This window comes from Plectropomus leopardus, chromosome 22 (assembly GCF_026936395.1).
Source record: "Plectropomus leopardus strain MGB_pleo_1.0 chromosome 22, ASM2693639v1, whole genome shotgun sequence".
NCBI classification, from domain to species: domain Eukaryota; kingdom Metazoa; phylum Chordata; class Actinopteri; order Perciformes; family Serranidae; genus Plectropomus; species Plectropomus leopardus.
Window position 1 is genome coordinate 10,888,502 of NC_142197.1, and position 15,404 is coordinate 10,903,905.

General features: G+C 39.1%; 1 long non-coding RNA gene across 1 annotated transcript in view; it reads left to right on the plus strand.

The window, feature by feature from the left end:
- Positions 1 to 15,404, plus strand: part of LOC148185870 (uncharacterized) — a 102,912-nt gene that overhangs the window by 15,217 nt on the left and 72,291 nt on the right. Inside the window, exon 3 of the long non-coding RNA XR_015775581.1 lies at positions 6,783 to 6,883. This is a non-coding gene — a long non-coding RNA (uncharacterized LOC148185870). The remainder of the gene's footprint in view (positions 1 to 6,782; positions 6,884 to 15,404) is intronic.

A 15,404-nucleotide genomic window follows, 5' to 3' on the forward strand; every position in this document is an offset into this window, starting at 1 on the left:
GCTGTTGATGGAAGTTTGATTTGCTCTTTTAGAAAAACACATTTTAATTTTTTTTTTCTCTGGCTATTTAGCAAAAAAGAACCCTGGCCAAAGTCATCAAGGACACTGATTACATGGTATACGTCTTAGACCACTGGTCCACCAAGGCGCTTCAATATTAAACCCATGTGAGGTTTTGAAATGTGTTTAATATCCTTCTCAAGGAGAAGTAGAGAGACAAGAGAATGAAAGAGAAAAGTGTCTCAATAGAGAGGCATGAAAAGCGAGAGGATGGGGACAGAGTTGAAGCTGAAGTGCTTGGCACTCTGACAGCTGGTATTGTCAACTTGGAGACACCCTTCCCCACCTGCCTCCACTATGCCAAGGAAAACTAATTACCAGCACGTCAGATCTCCAGCCCAGAAACAGCCACTGCCTTGGCTAATGTAACACCCTGCCTTCGCTGCACAACAATGCAGGAGACATGTCACATCCTGGCAGAACACACGTGTGAAAGGAAAGCATTTCCTATCGTGCTCATTCAGACACAGCTTGGAGGGAAATTTCAGTTTAACAGTGTGACATTTTATTCAGTCAAACTTGTGCTTTCAGCCCTTTGTTCGCCACCATTCCTGACTGACATCCTGAAAGAAGAGAGTGAAGAGATTGTTTTATTATGTAATACTGAAACGGATGTGTATGAAACAAGTAACAGTCTCTCTCTCTTTCCCTCTCTCTCTCTGTGAGAGATAAAATGCCAAGGTAAAAGGGGTCGCTGACTCACGTTGCTGCTTTGAGGTTAAATTTACTATCTCGCCACCTGTGATTATGAAATGCAATTTCATCAAATGAAACAGGGGACACTCATAATGCTGTTTTGATTCACTAAATTATTTAATCCACAGCAAAGGCCATTGTGTACACACACACACACACACACACACACACACACACACACACACACACCACAAAGGCCATACACGCACGCACATACAATACATCTAGGTGCCTCAGTAATATTGAGCCACAAACCTAGAGATTGAAATGCCCCTGTTTGGCTTCATTTTAGTTATTCTTTCATGCAGTAGTTTTCCTTTTATTGATGTCAGTGGCTTGACAGATTGTTTAAAATGTCTTTTCTAAACTTTATTGTCTTCGCCAGGCATAAGCTGAGTGTGTGAGTGACTTTGCGTATCTGTCCACCCGTTGCTCATCTTGCAAAGTACTGTACCAATCAGCCTAATATTTTGTGTGCACATTTATGCCTGTATGCTCAAGTACCACTTGTGGTTGCAGTAATTCATAATTGCTGAAAAACCTGTGTTATTGTTTTGTACTGTCATTGACTGCTGACTCCTCACTCCTCTTAACCAGCCAGTAGGGGCCACAAGTTTCCCAGAAATCGATTTGGCTAATAACAACAGACTTATCATGCCAAATTTTTGCCTTTGTCATGGCTCAAAAAACTGACATCCATAGAAAAGTTTCAACTTGGTTTGAACTGGAGCGTCTGCAGATTAATGCCATGCCAGATACGTTATGAGCCCCTAAAGTAAGATACGATACGACATGAATTATTCCCATTTTTGTTATCTTCGACTTCATCTTCATTGTAAAGGAGCTGGGAGGGACAACTCCACTGGGCGAAGCTCTGAGATGCGGCTGCATCCTGGTTTTGTTTCGTCCACATCAAAGTGTTATACCACACCAGGAAGGCTTCAGAAGTGGAACATTTTGCCTTCCTGAGTTTGTAGATTTGGTCATGATATTTGGTCTCAATATTTGTTCATTTTACCATAAGTAAATAGCCAGTTAAATGGTTTCTGTTTTGGTCTATTTTGTGTTTATTGTTGTCGTTTCCTACTTCATTGTGCTGTGGCGTACGGACAAAGTTAATACCATTCAAAGTTCAGTTATGTCACAGCGCCATCAAAAGTAGACGAGGTGTGTGTTTTTATTAGCTCCTGAAACGTGATATGGCATGTCTGCTGGAATTACAAGAATTGTATGGATTGGAAATACTTAGTTATATTTGCAAGGTGAGCTGTTGAACATGTTATACATAGATTATTTGTTCATCAGTTCATCATTGCTTTTGACAGCTGTATTTCTGTGGCTACATAACTGAATTAGAAGTAGTTTTCTCTTTATGTACTTGATGATCATACATGAAACCAAGCGTGTCTGCACATTGGTGCTAAACACAGTGTAGTTTTTCTGTTGTTTTAAATCAAGAATTCTTCTATTTTTATACAAACAAGGAGGATTTGCAAATGTAATCATTGAGAGAGTAACATCACATCCCGCCTGTTTGTAATTTTCCAGTTGATGAATTATTTACGACATGGAAAAAAAAGTAAATTTCCATTACAGATGCTGCTCTATGGCTTTATGTGTGAAAAGGTGACCATGACAAATTGTTTTGTTCCCAATCTACTGTGTACCATCCAAGTTCACAAAGGTCTGGGCCGTGTGATGAAACCTGCTGTCAGTGGGAGAGTGTGGGTGGTGTCAGTTTTAAGCATATCATCTGTCAACATGCACATGCTGCAGACACACACACACACACACACACACACACACACACACACACACACACACACACGTACACGTACCGCTTCTCTGTACTCATTTTGGCATCCAAGGCCAGGGGATAATAGTGTCACTGTGTGTAAGGTTTGCATGCGTGCGTATGGGTTCGTGTGCACTCTAAAGCTGCCTCCAGGCTGCATGAGTGTGTATGTGTGTGTTGTGTGCTGTTGGCAGGGGAGACAGCCAGACACATGGCACATGGCAAGTGTGTAAGCAAGTCCCAGAAACACCTGAGCCCGTGTTTGCGTGTGTGTATGAGTGCGTGTGTAGGTGGGTTCCCTTGTTGAAGGATGAGCTCCTCGCTGCAGCACCTGTCACTGGGCGTTGATGGTCGATCCTGCTATTCTTACCAGCTTCACTCTAATTGGTCATTAGTATACTGTCAGTTGATTCTATAGGAAATCCTCCATAGAAATCTCTCTGTTTGCTGGTTTTGCTGGTCATCACACAACTCTTGTACATCTGTTTCTTTCTGCTCCAGTTCTGCGGTTTGTTATAATTTGGTCCAGCATCCATTAAGTTTGATCTTCTTACGTAATTACCTAGTTTCCTACAGCTGTAAAAACACAGGGGCTTTATCCCAGCTGAATGGTAATCCATTCATGGCATGGAAGTTAATGGCTATTGAGCGTGGGCAATGTGAATGAAATCACCTAGCACAGGATATATTATAGCTGCAACTAACAGCTGTTTTTATTATTGATTTCCATGCTGATTATTTTGTCCAAAAGTTAATTAATTGTTTGGTCTATGCAGAAGGGCTAAAACATTAGTCGCATTTTAATCACGATCGCGATTTTGGCTACCCACAGTTTAATGAACATGATCGACTGGGATAGTAACATTTAAAATGCGTGCTCCACACATAGAAAATTCTGCTGCGTGTCAAATCAAGCGCTTTCTAAACTAACAGCCAGCCCCCATTTTTGAAGAGCTGTCATGCCACAGCTGCAACTGCAGCCTTTGAAATATTTGCCAGAGTGTTGCAACTGCAGACAAGCAAAACAAGAATCGTCCATTCATTATCCATCATCATCCATTAAATTAAAAGTGTTACAGGTTTAATGACAGCAAACTTTCTTTTCGTTTTCCTTTTTTTCTTGTCAGCTGCTGTGAACGGCATATATATTCCAACAGTGCTCCTAATGAAACGGTCCAGCTCCAAAAATAGAAAATCTATTTGTGATGGCAGATGTTTAAATCATGGCGGGCCACCACAAATAAACAAATATGAAGGAAACCCTGGACACGGTAAATGTATGTATACATAAGTTTACATCCTAGTGGTTCGTTGTGGCATCCTAATGAAAAAGCTTTTTTTTTTTTATCTATTTATTATTCTAATATTATCTTATTCATAAAGGGTTCATTGTTTAGGCTCATTTCATGTTTACCAAGTTCATATGCAGCATAAATTATCCTGAGTGTAATTAACACAAGAATTCATAAACTATTAGTTGCAATATTTAATATAACCCTCATACAGAATATTTCAAATCACATTTGATGGTATGATAGTAACTGTGACATGACATGATAATTTCATATACTTATCAATAATTAGAGTGTGGATTTTGAAACTGTCTCTTTAGATTGATGCAGCATGATAGTTTAATTTTCTGTGTTTTCCATTTCAAAGAAAAAAAATGTATTGTGATTTCCAGAAATGTCATCATCTGCTGTGATACAGAGGGCAGCTTGCATGCTGCTGTACATAAACCAGCTCTAAAGTCTAAGAATAGACCTTAAAACCCTCCTCTGCTAAACCGGAAGCCTCTATATTTAACTCATCTAAGTCTGGTTACCATGACAAATGAGGGACATGCATCCCATATTGCATTACGAGGGCACTGTTATAGACTCCTCTCTGGCCTGAAATTGGTTTGAAGATCAGATCAATAGATTGTGGACCTGGGAAGGTCATCAATATCATTACAATCAAACAATGATGATCCTATAAAGCTCTGGTGCATTAGTCATTCTTGGATGTTAGCTGTAGCTTTAGTGCCCAATAGGATTTGTCCGCCTCATGTCTGCTGACGCAATATCTATGCTTCTTATGGGCCACTGTAATTCACTTCATTACATGTGAAAGGCGCCACACTTCAGAATACCAAGGTAAAAAATATAAATTCTTCAAAATATGTTTAAAACATGCTTTGATGCCATATTTAGGTCAGCTTATTCACAGTCACTGCTAAATGATGTGCCTCCGGCGACGAGACACACGTTGCAGTCAAATAGTGTGTGTGTATTTAGTATGTGTGTGTGAAATATTATTTCCACTGTTGGACAAGCTAAAGATATTCTGCTTATATTCCTCTCCAACCTCAGGACGGTGAATGAATGCTGCTCCGGTGAAGTGTTTTGTGTTCGTAGAGTTGTGCAAGACAATCAAAACATATTTTGTGTTAACATAGTGCGTTGTGCATGTACCAAAATGTAAAAAACTTAATTGCAAGTAAAATATTTAAATATAAATAATATTTATACAGGTTCATTTAGCTTTTCTGAGTCACAGAAAAAAATCTGTAAAGCCAATGTGTGTTGCACTAATGTTATTATAACAGGATATTTACCCTGGGCAGCAGATGTGCTGCAGTTTATTTGGGAAGCAGTGGCACTTTCGCGGAGAAAGATGTTTAGCATGTTTGTGCTTCCACGCTTCTGACCATTTTTTTGTCTCCGCCACTATTTCTTCTTGTTGTAATTTTCCATCAGCATAGATGCATGAGTTTGGTTAAAGTTGGGTAAAAAAACATCAATGACTCAAAAATCTTAGTGATTATTGGATTTAAAATATTGTCAGCGATCACTGCCTTGACCAGCATGACACACAGTTTTGGTGTGGAGACATGAAATTTCATTAAAAATCAGGAGAAAAAAAATTATGATTAATGGTAATTGTTATTAAAAATCTGGAGAAATCAACAACAATAAACCATACAGCAAACAAAAACAAACCAAAAAATTACCATCACGGCATCCCTATAAGCAATCATATTTGAATTCAGTGTAGTACAGAGTACAAAGTATGGAAAAATTTAAAATAGAAATACAATAATATTAAGAAACAATTAGCACTCATATTTGAATATTAACAAAATATATAAATATAATGTGCATAGTGTCTAAAGTGTCTAAAAATGTGAAATAGAAACACAGTAATAATAAGAAAGAATTTGCACTAGTATGTGAATATTTAAAATTACAATAATGTACCATGTGCCGAGTGTATGCAGTGTGTAAAAATGTAAAACTATGTGCCTTACGTTACAATGCAATGAATAAAACTAGCATGTAAAGTCAAAAAAATAAAATATGTGTGTAATGCTACAATGCAACAACAGATAAATGAGTAAGGAGAACAAAAGGAATACATACAATATACACGATTTATTTAACATGTTGAATATAGTCTACATTCAGTGGTTAAAAGAATATTGCACATTTGAATAATTGCACAGAGGATTGCTGTAGCTGAATTATTGCACCAATTACTGCAGTTAGCACACTGTATAAATAGTTATTGCACGCATGTACATAGTGAATGACAAATATAGTTGATGTTTGTGAAGGCTTTGAAAATGAAAAACTATTAGGCGTCACTGTCTGTATCTGCAATCTGAAACTGTGTCTGTGTGCTTTGACCCTTATTAGTGTCACCATCAGAGCAGCTTGCAGCAGCATCTGCACCACATCTTGAATTCAGAACTCAGAAATCCACCATGAAATAACCTGCTTGCTTTTCTATGCCAATATATAACCAAAAGGATCATGGTTTGTCGAGTAACTCCAGTTTATAATCTGAAGTGGTTTCTGTGATGGTTGCACAGCTGTCATAATTCATTTTCCTTTGAGGAAGGTAAAGTGACACAATCAGTAAAAACACATGCTGTGTTGCCTTCAGGCTTTGTGATAATATAAAACGGACTTGATGTTTTACCACAATAACATCTGCGTGAGTCAGTTGATGTGGAATAACTTGAGATACAAACTTGTTGCAGTGTGGGATGTGAGTATTTTTAAGTCTGGCACACATATGGAGCATCATACCAACTCTCATTTATATCATTGTCTCAGATAAGACCAAATGACATTTACTCCCTTGAATCTATCTGGAGAAAATATCTTAAATGTCCTTGAGTTTTTGTACAGGTCTCCAAAGTTATCGCGATAACATTGAAGTGCTCTGTCTTTCTCTGATTCAGCTCGAAGCCGGGGAGATAAAGAGCAGCGATTCAAATCATCAGGCTGCCAGATAGGAACCGTGGTGGAGAACGAATTCAAGGCAACTCCTGGTGTGCAGGAGGTATGATAAAACGTCACTGCAGAGGAGAGACAGTAGGTGGCTATGGTGTGAGTGTGTGTCTGTGTTCAGATGAATAACACAAAGCATGTACCAGGATTACAGTAATCTGAGTATATTGAATTGGTCACTTTAATATGTCAGTATTTGTATGAAAACGTAAAAAAATTGGTTTACAGAGACACATTTGACTGGAAGATTATCATGTTATATTCTGTGATAATTTTAGATGGTAACTATGCTATTCAAATGAGTCTATAACCAGAGTATATTGTTCATTTAGCGTCATATTCCATGTATTTTGGAGACAAAGTAATTGAGTGAAATCAGATTATGTTAGATCAACACAAAGGATTATATTGCTGGGTCAAATCTCGAGCGGGTGCTCAGTAATCCGTAACAGATTACATTTTAAAAGGAGCCTGTACCATGCGCGGGTGGATGTGTGGTGGAGATTGGAAACGGTTTGGAAATGAGAGCCATGTCAGTGGGACTGCATGATAAAAATTGTTTCTGACTGCGCTCAGTTCTCACATCCACCTCCTGCCCAGTGTCTGCAGCTACTTGATCATGATGAGTGTGCAGGTAGGACACAGCCAGAGCAGAGCAGAGTGAGCGATGGAGACAAACTGGGTGTGAGAAAGACAAAAAATCAAGAGTTTGAAGCCTTTTAGTAAAGCATAATAAATGGTGATTTAAGCTCTATCTTTACATTTATTGTAAGGAGAATATTTAGGTGGATGTTAAAAAGAAACGCTCTCTGTTTTGAGGACAAACCAACATTAACAGTGAATCATCTCGCATGGGGCAAAAGTTTTTTATTAGCGATAAATCAGCTTATTTTTGATAAAATGTTATGAAATAGTAAGTAAAAAGCACCACAAGTCAGTCACTTTTCAGAACTCAAGGACTTTAAATAGCTTGTTTTTTTATCAACAGTTTAAAACCCAAACATACATATTTTATCTACAGTTAAGTTAACACAGAGCCGGGCTTAACACTAACTTTTAAATGTGGTTGCCAGGCTGCATCTGATGCTCACAGTTACATATCACAAAGATTTTTTTCACAAAAAGAGGGGAAAACTATTAACACAAAAAAAAGTGATTGGAAAGCTAAAACATTTTTGTCAGTAGGCTTTGAATTGTCCAATCACCAACTGGTTAGTAAAGCCCCTGCCTCCATTTCTTTCCAGCTTTGCAGTTGGAGGGGCAGTTGCAACAACAATTTTTGTACCTTTATGAAACCAACAATTTGAGAATCACTTTTTGCAGCAATCGGCCAGGTGTTTAGCTGAGAGAGAGTCTGCAGGACACAAAACTATTTCTGTCTTTTTTCCTTTTTTTTGGATGTACAAATGAGTGCAACGTCATGAATGCCTTTGAGAGACTGTCTGACAGTGTGCACCATCGTCCCTACGTGGACGATTTTTGCGTCTCATCCATTTTCTAATATGACAGTTTTCTGCAGCTGTGTCACCAAATGGCTCAGTAGAAATAATCCTTTCCTCAGTGACAAATGAGAAAATGAGGCCCCACTGCCTACCACTTTAAATTGACTGTAACTGCACATTGATGGATGCAAATTAAGAGGAAGAAGCAGTACAGTATGTGCACCCTCAGGGAAGAATAAGAACATCAGTTAACATGCAGGAAAAGAAGTATTTCATGCAGTTATTTTGCAGACAGCATTCTGCCACTCTGTCATTAATTTCAGTGAACACGCATAGTTCATGAAAGGTTGCTACCTCAGAAATATCGCCGCAGAAGGCAGATTGGGCCGCATGTCTGAATGCATTTGTAAGTTTGTCCACGCATGTATACACGAGTGTTGTTTCTATGGTCTTCTTTCGTGATGTTAATGCAGGTTTGCAAAGATTGTGGGCGGTTTGTGACTTAATGCGGTTTTCACATTTGATTACAGTCACGTCATACTGCCCCTTCAAGGGTAATACTTGCTCTGCATCTCCCCCTCTTTTGTTCATACACACATGCTGACAGTCACGCACACACAAACACACGCTAACAGAGGTAGTGTAAGTTCATCAAAGACACCAACCCCCTTCTCTGTTTTGTATGTTTATGTCCCCTAAAATGTCTAACTTACTATCCTGACTTGTATCTGCAAAATTTGTCACTAGAGAGGTATTTTCACCTTCCTCGACTGATTGGGGTGATGTGTATGCACTTCCCTAAAATCTGAGGTTCAAATACACCTCGGCAAAGCTAGATTAGCTATGTCACTAATATAAAAACCATTAACTGTCTAATATGGGATCCACACATCAACATGGGAACAGACTTTAAAACAGCATCGACAAAGAAATCTGAAACCTCCAGCATGGAGTGAACTAATTACATGTAATATGAACAACTCAGCTTGGAGTGAACTATCTTTATGAAAACTTTGAGACCTCTGGTACAAAATCATGTTAACCACTGCCAGCTAGCCTACAAGTTAACAAACAATACAAACAAAAAAAGATGCTAATATCACTTACTGTTCTGGTACATCTGCTAGTATAATTTATCAGTTTTGCTTGAATTTGAAAGAGATTCTCAGATAACTAATGCTGTAAACTGTACAATTATTTTAAAAAATAATATATTCAGAACAGGATTGGAATTTAATATTTTATAGCTAAATGTTGTTTCTAGAGCAGCAATAGTAGGCCGCTTTCCATTAACCCTCAAATTGCGCAAACTGAAATTGCAAATATAAAATACGCCTAATGAAAAAAAACTCCCATTTATCCCAAAACCCTTTTTCCGCTGTCATCTGTATGATAACTCATGTAGGAAGTCTGACTAAAGGATGTAGCTGAGGAATGTTTTGTGATGGAGGATTCCTCTTCCTCTTATTCTCTCACTCTGTATTTCTCTCTGTGGCTATACTCACACAGCCAGGTAAATGCTGCCATTCCTTATTTCTGTGCTAATAATAATAGTCTATTCAAACAGTTACTGTACTGTAAGTGCTATGCTTAAAAGCCAAAACTCGAGCAGTAATTAATGAACTATTGAATTTGAACAGACTGAAAAAATCTGTTCCTTTTGTGTCTTTGATTGCTCCATTACATTTAAAACACTACAGGCTGTTGCAGTCACCATCTTTTCTAGTGGCTAAGAGTGTATAAATTCAGTTGTCTATTCTGTGTTCATATTGAGGCTTAGCATAAGCATGTTTTGTTCACTGATGAGACCAGTTTGACCAAAAGCTATACAATATGTCTCCTCCTGGCTATATTTTAATTAATACTCTGTTATAAGTGTGTTCTTGTGCGTGAGATGGGATGCGTGTGCATGTTTGGCCAAGAGCAGTGAGGGCTCAAGAGTTCACACTTCACAGAGCATCAAATGGATGAATCAGTTTGAAGGCTTGCAGGAAAATAAATGTGTGTTTTGTAACAGTGTACGTATCCATGCGTGTGTGTGTCTGTGTGTGTGTTGGGGTTATGCAAACAAAGCTGCACAAGCATATTCACGTGCCTCAGTTGCTTTGTGTTATAATGCACATACCACACTGCATGCATAATTGATAAATGCATATCATGTGTGCAAATGTGAGCCTGTGTGTGCATATGCAGATTAATTTGCATATTTCACATTTATATATCTGCCGCCATATCAGACATGCAGCCTCCTTCACGTGCACGGTTAGCTGAGTGAGAAGAGGCTGTAATGGGTCATCTTTGCTCCCATAAAGGACACCTGTCACACCTTATCCCCTGCAGAGCTGTCATTACATTTTGAATGTGTGCACATGTGTGCACATCCTCATTGCTGCACAAATTGACAGTCTGCATGGCTTTAATTTCATTAAATCCTCAGTATCACGATGAAATTCAGTGCAGTCAGGCTGTTCAGGCAGCAGTGCTGCACAACTGCAGGCAACATAAGACTTGAAGTCAGCAGGAAATCTGTTGCCCAAATTTGTGTGTTGTTTTGATTTTCAGTGCTGTCATTGACAAAAGCTACTGATGAATTATCTAAAGACCATTGAAAAAGAATGAGTAAAAGGAGAGTAGAGAAAGCAGAGCCAACAGGCATTGCAATCCCAAGAGCCACACTGCTAGCATGACTAAAAATGCTTAAAGGGACCGTTTACCCCCAAATCAAAAACACATATTTTTCCCCTTACCTGAAGTGCTATCTATCAGTCTAGGTTGTTTTGGTGTGAGTTGCAGAGTGAGATATCAGCTATAGAGATGTTTGCTCGAAGCACCAAAAAAAAAAAAACATTCAAAAACCTCAACAGCAATATCTCTCTCTAGAAATCATGACGCGGTTACTCAAGTTAACCCAATATTGGATAAGCAAGTTATAAGAAGACTTGTGGTGGACATTCGGTACCATTGTAACCAGTAAGATTGAATACTAAAATGAAAATACTCATTATATGCAGACCTGCTATTATCCATTTTTATGCTTGACAGAAATACAAAATTTTCCAAAATATGCAGGATACTTTGAGCTACAAATAAAGTGTGAGTGTCTCTATTTTGTATATATATACTCCAACACCAGCCAGAGTTAGATGTCGCCAATGTGAACATCAGAATCTGAGTCCCTCAGCCTGGCTCCTTCTCCTCTGTAACATACAAAGTAATTACATCTCTTTCCACTACACACCCCTCCCTCGCACACACCATACCCTCGTCTCCAGGCTCCAAATGTCAGCCTCATCAGCTCAATTATCCACTGACTTTAACAACATCCTTACATAACCCATTTAGTGCTGTGCTGTCTGACAGCTTGCAGATGACAAACTTCCACTGCTAAATTATTGTTTCTACCTTTACTCACCTGCGAGGAAGGGCCATTATAACCAGACGGTGTTACATTAAATACATACACTTTAGCCATGGGCTTATCTACTTCCACTCTGCTTAAGATGTGCATCATAACCTCCTCTTAAAGATGAATTAGAGCAGTGATACTTAACTTACAGCCTGCGGGCCAATTCTGGCCCTTGATACGGTGCTGGCTGGCCCCCAACCATTCTGTATTTCACAAAAAGAATAAAGTGAACTGGGAATTACTTTTGTACTTTTAATATACAAAAGCCAACAGAGTTCATAAAACAGCATCAAAATTCAGATTGTTTAACAAAAATTAGTGTCAGTGGAAGATCCCCTGCACCCCCTGGCAGAGATACTAGCAGAGCCTGTAATGTCCTAAAATCCTAAAAATATTCTAAAATCCTACAAACATCCAAAAATCCAAGTAAGTTTTTAAAGTCCTAGAAACATCCTGAAATCTTACAAATATCCTAATTTCCTAGAAATGTGCTAAAATCCGAGAGACATCATAAAATCCGTGAAAGGTCCTAAAATCCTAGAAACGCACTAAATCCTAGAAATGTCCTTAAATCCTAGAAACATGTATGGGTGGCCCCTAAGCATTGCTGCTCTAGGGGATCTACTTTTATTGAGCCTGTTTGTATTTGTTTACTTAGAGCCTCTTTGTGTGCACGCATTGTCAATCCAAAGGTCAATCAATAACTGAATCATTCCTGTGAATACATAATTGGCTTATTCATGAACTTCCTCAAATAGATGCTTCAGGGTCCTGTCACTCAACCATTTTCATTCAGATTTTCCCGACTCTCTTTATTTCCACTTCTCCACCAAGTGGTTTATTTATGGATCAGCATTTACGGAGAATAGCTTTACTTTGATGAGGCAAAGCTCCGCTGGAGGAGACTTGTGATCTATTTTTGTGCAGCAGCAGCAGCACATGGGACTCACGTGCCTGGTAATAAAACGCCCTTGATGTGTGCCCTTTGTCTTACAGAGGGAGAAAAAGCCACACATACATACATAATCGAGAGGGAAACTATTTTGAGATGACTTTTTTTCTCTCTTTTTGACTGTGCGATTCATTTGCCTGCTGGTGGAAAATAGATGTGAATCACTCACCATGGCTGCTCTCCAGCATCCATTCACTCTACACTCTCTGTTCTTCTGTCCTGATTTACTCTGTCACTCTGTCATTCAGTCATTGTGACTCTCCTCCTTTGCTGCATCTTTTCATCTCCTTATTTCACCTTTTGATTTCTTTCAAACCTCACCCTTTTTCCTCACTACTCTTACAACAAAACTTGCCGTGTACCATCGGTGTACTTTTTGATTCCGAGCGTTATTCAACTCTGTGTATAACTTCACATGCTTCCAAATACCTTTCCTCCCGCCCTCACTGTCCTCTCCTCCTCGAGGGCACCCTGAGTAGCCTGTGTGATGTAATTGTGTATGAGAGTCATGTCACCGGGGCTGAGCAGGAGATTATAGATAGAAATGGAGCGCAGTGTCGACAGGAAAGTGTGGGCAAGGCAAAGGGTTCTCACTATCTCCTCTAATGTTTTTAGAATTTGTTGTCATCCCCTTTACATCACTTCTCAAATCTGGTTGTCATTATAAATCATGAGTATCTGTGAAACCTGTATGTGCGCTGTCACTGCAGGACTTGTGTCACAAAAGGCTGCATTTGATCCAGGTCACACCACTATGATAGTGAGCCCTTATAAAGAAGTAGTTTGACATTTTGGGAAATGCACAACCAGTTGCAAATACAGAATGTTCACTTCAGTGCTAATCCAAAAGTGAGCTTTTGAGATGCTGGTAGTTGGATTAAGTTGGTTTTGGACAGAGCCATGTTCCTCATGTTTCCAGTCTTTATGCTAAACTAAGCTATTCAGCTTCTGGCTGCAGCTTCATAGGTCGCGTACAAAGAATGTTATTAATTAACTGTTGACTGTTAACTCAGAACAGTCAGTTAAACATCTGCTTGTAGAAAGCATCCAAAACCAAGCTGTTTAATGGTCCCAACAAAATTCACACTGACACCAAAACAACTCAGCTCTATCATAAGATAAGATAAGATTTTATTAATCACGCAGTACGGTCAAAATAAATGTCATAAATGTCAAAAATCATTAAACCCAGTAGGTAACTTTCGTCATGTGATGCTAACAGTAAGTGTGTGTGTGTGTGTGTGCAGCAGACTCTGAACGTCCCCAGTGTGAAGCATACACTCCCAGAGCAGTAGCCTATTGTCAGGACGAACAGTGTGTGTGAGAGAGAGAGAGAGAGAGAGAGAGAGAGAGAGAGAGAGAGAGAGGGACAGACAGCGGAGCATGGAGTCAATTTAACACAGTTAACAGTTAGTTAACGGCTGGTTAACATGGGTCAGCTATCGATCACCAAAATATTCTAAATTAACATCCCTAGTACAGAGAAAAGAGTGCTATCTGACATACCTTTTGATTTATTATATGATTACATTATTATAATCATATCATAAATATTAATAATAATAATAATAAAAGAAGATCATGGTTGCACCGTGTCTTTTGCTGCCTTTTATTTTGTTCATTTATTTGACAGGGACCGTGCACAACACAGCTGTTGAGCCAGAGTTAGCTATAAAGCTAATTTAAAAACATACAAAACAAACAATAAAAAACATGCAGACAATTGAAAACAATAAAATCTATATATATCTATATATTATATAAAACAACAAAATTCTGCAAAGCTGCCACACTCTCTGATTTTCATGCAGCGCTTTATGAAAGTGCCTGTTCGTGCACCTGTCTGCTCAGAGTGAATAAAATATACACTCTGAATTACAAAACAGGCAGTGTTACATGTAATGCAATCCAGCATAAAAGTGGTGCAATAAAGACCCACTTTGTGAAAGTTATCCAGGTTTGAGACTGAGAGGGTTTGACTCATACCTACAGTACTTTTCTAATCAATAACACAGTGTGTGGGATGAATTAAAAATGCTTTCACAATGTTATTACCCCATTTATGTAAATAGAGATGGATAAAATATCAGAAATCGATATTGTGATGCTCCATATGTGTCTGCCTCCTCTTTTTCTAGCCCGAGCCTCCCCCTGCTTCTTTAACTGTTGCCTCTTGTCTGCTAGCAACTGTAGCACCTCCTCCAGCCCGAGCATCCTCAGCCATGACACCTCTCATCCTCTGTAGCGTCTTGCTAATGAAACCAGTTAGGTTAAGGAGCTTTAGCTAATCGCTGCATTTTTTAGGTTTTAGTCCTCTCTCCGTCTCCCCGGAGCTCTCTCTCCCTAGCTCTCACTCCGATTCCCATGCTCAGTTTATTGCCCATTCCAGCTAAATCCACACAACCCTCTGTGCTATTGTAGATAACACAGCCTTGCCTTGGAGTCTCGGGGATCTGTCACTGCAGCCTTATAGAATACATAATGTGCTGGCATGACATGAGCCCTGACACCTACTGTAGGCCTATTAAAAGTGCAAGTTACACACACAGTCATTTCACCCGAGGCAAATATAAAATAGTTTGTTAGCTGTGTGTTGATAAAAGGAGCTAATGGCTCAGGTTCATTACTGTAGTCAGCTTTGTGGTGTGTATCAACACTGCCTGCTCCCATCATCATATTTACTTTGCAGAGATGGTGTGTGTTTTAGCTTTTTGAGGAGAGGCAGGAGAAGCAGCAGCAGGCACCATGAGTCAAGTTTTCGAGCGTTTCCATG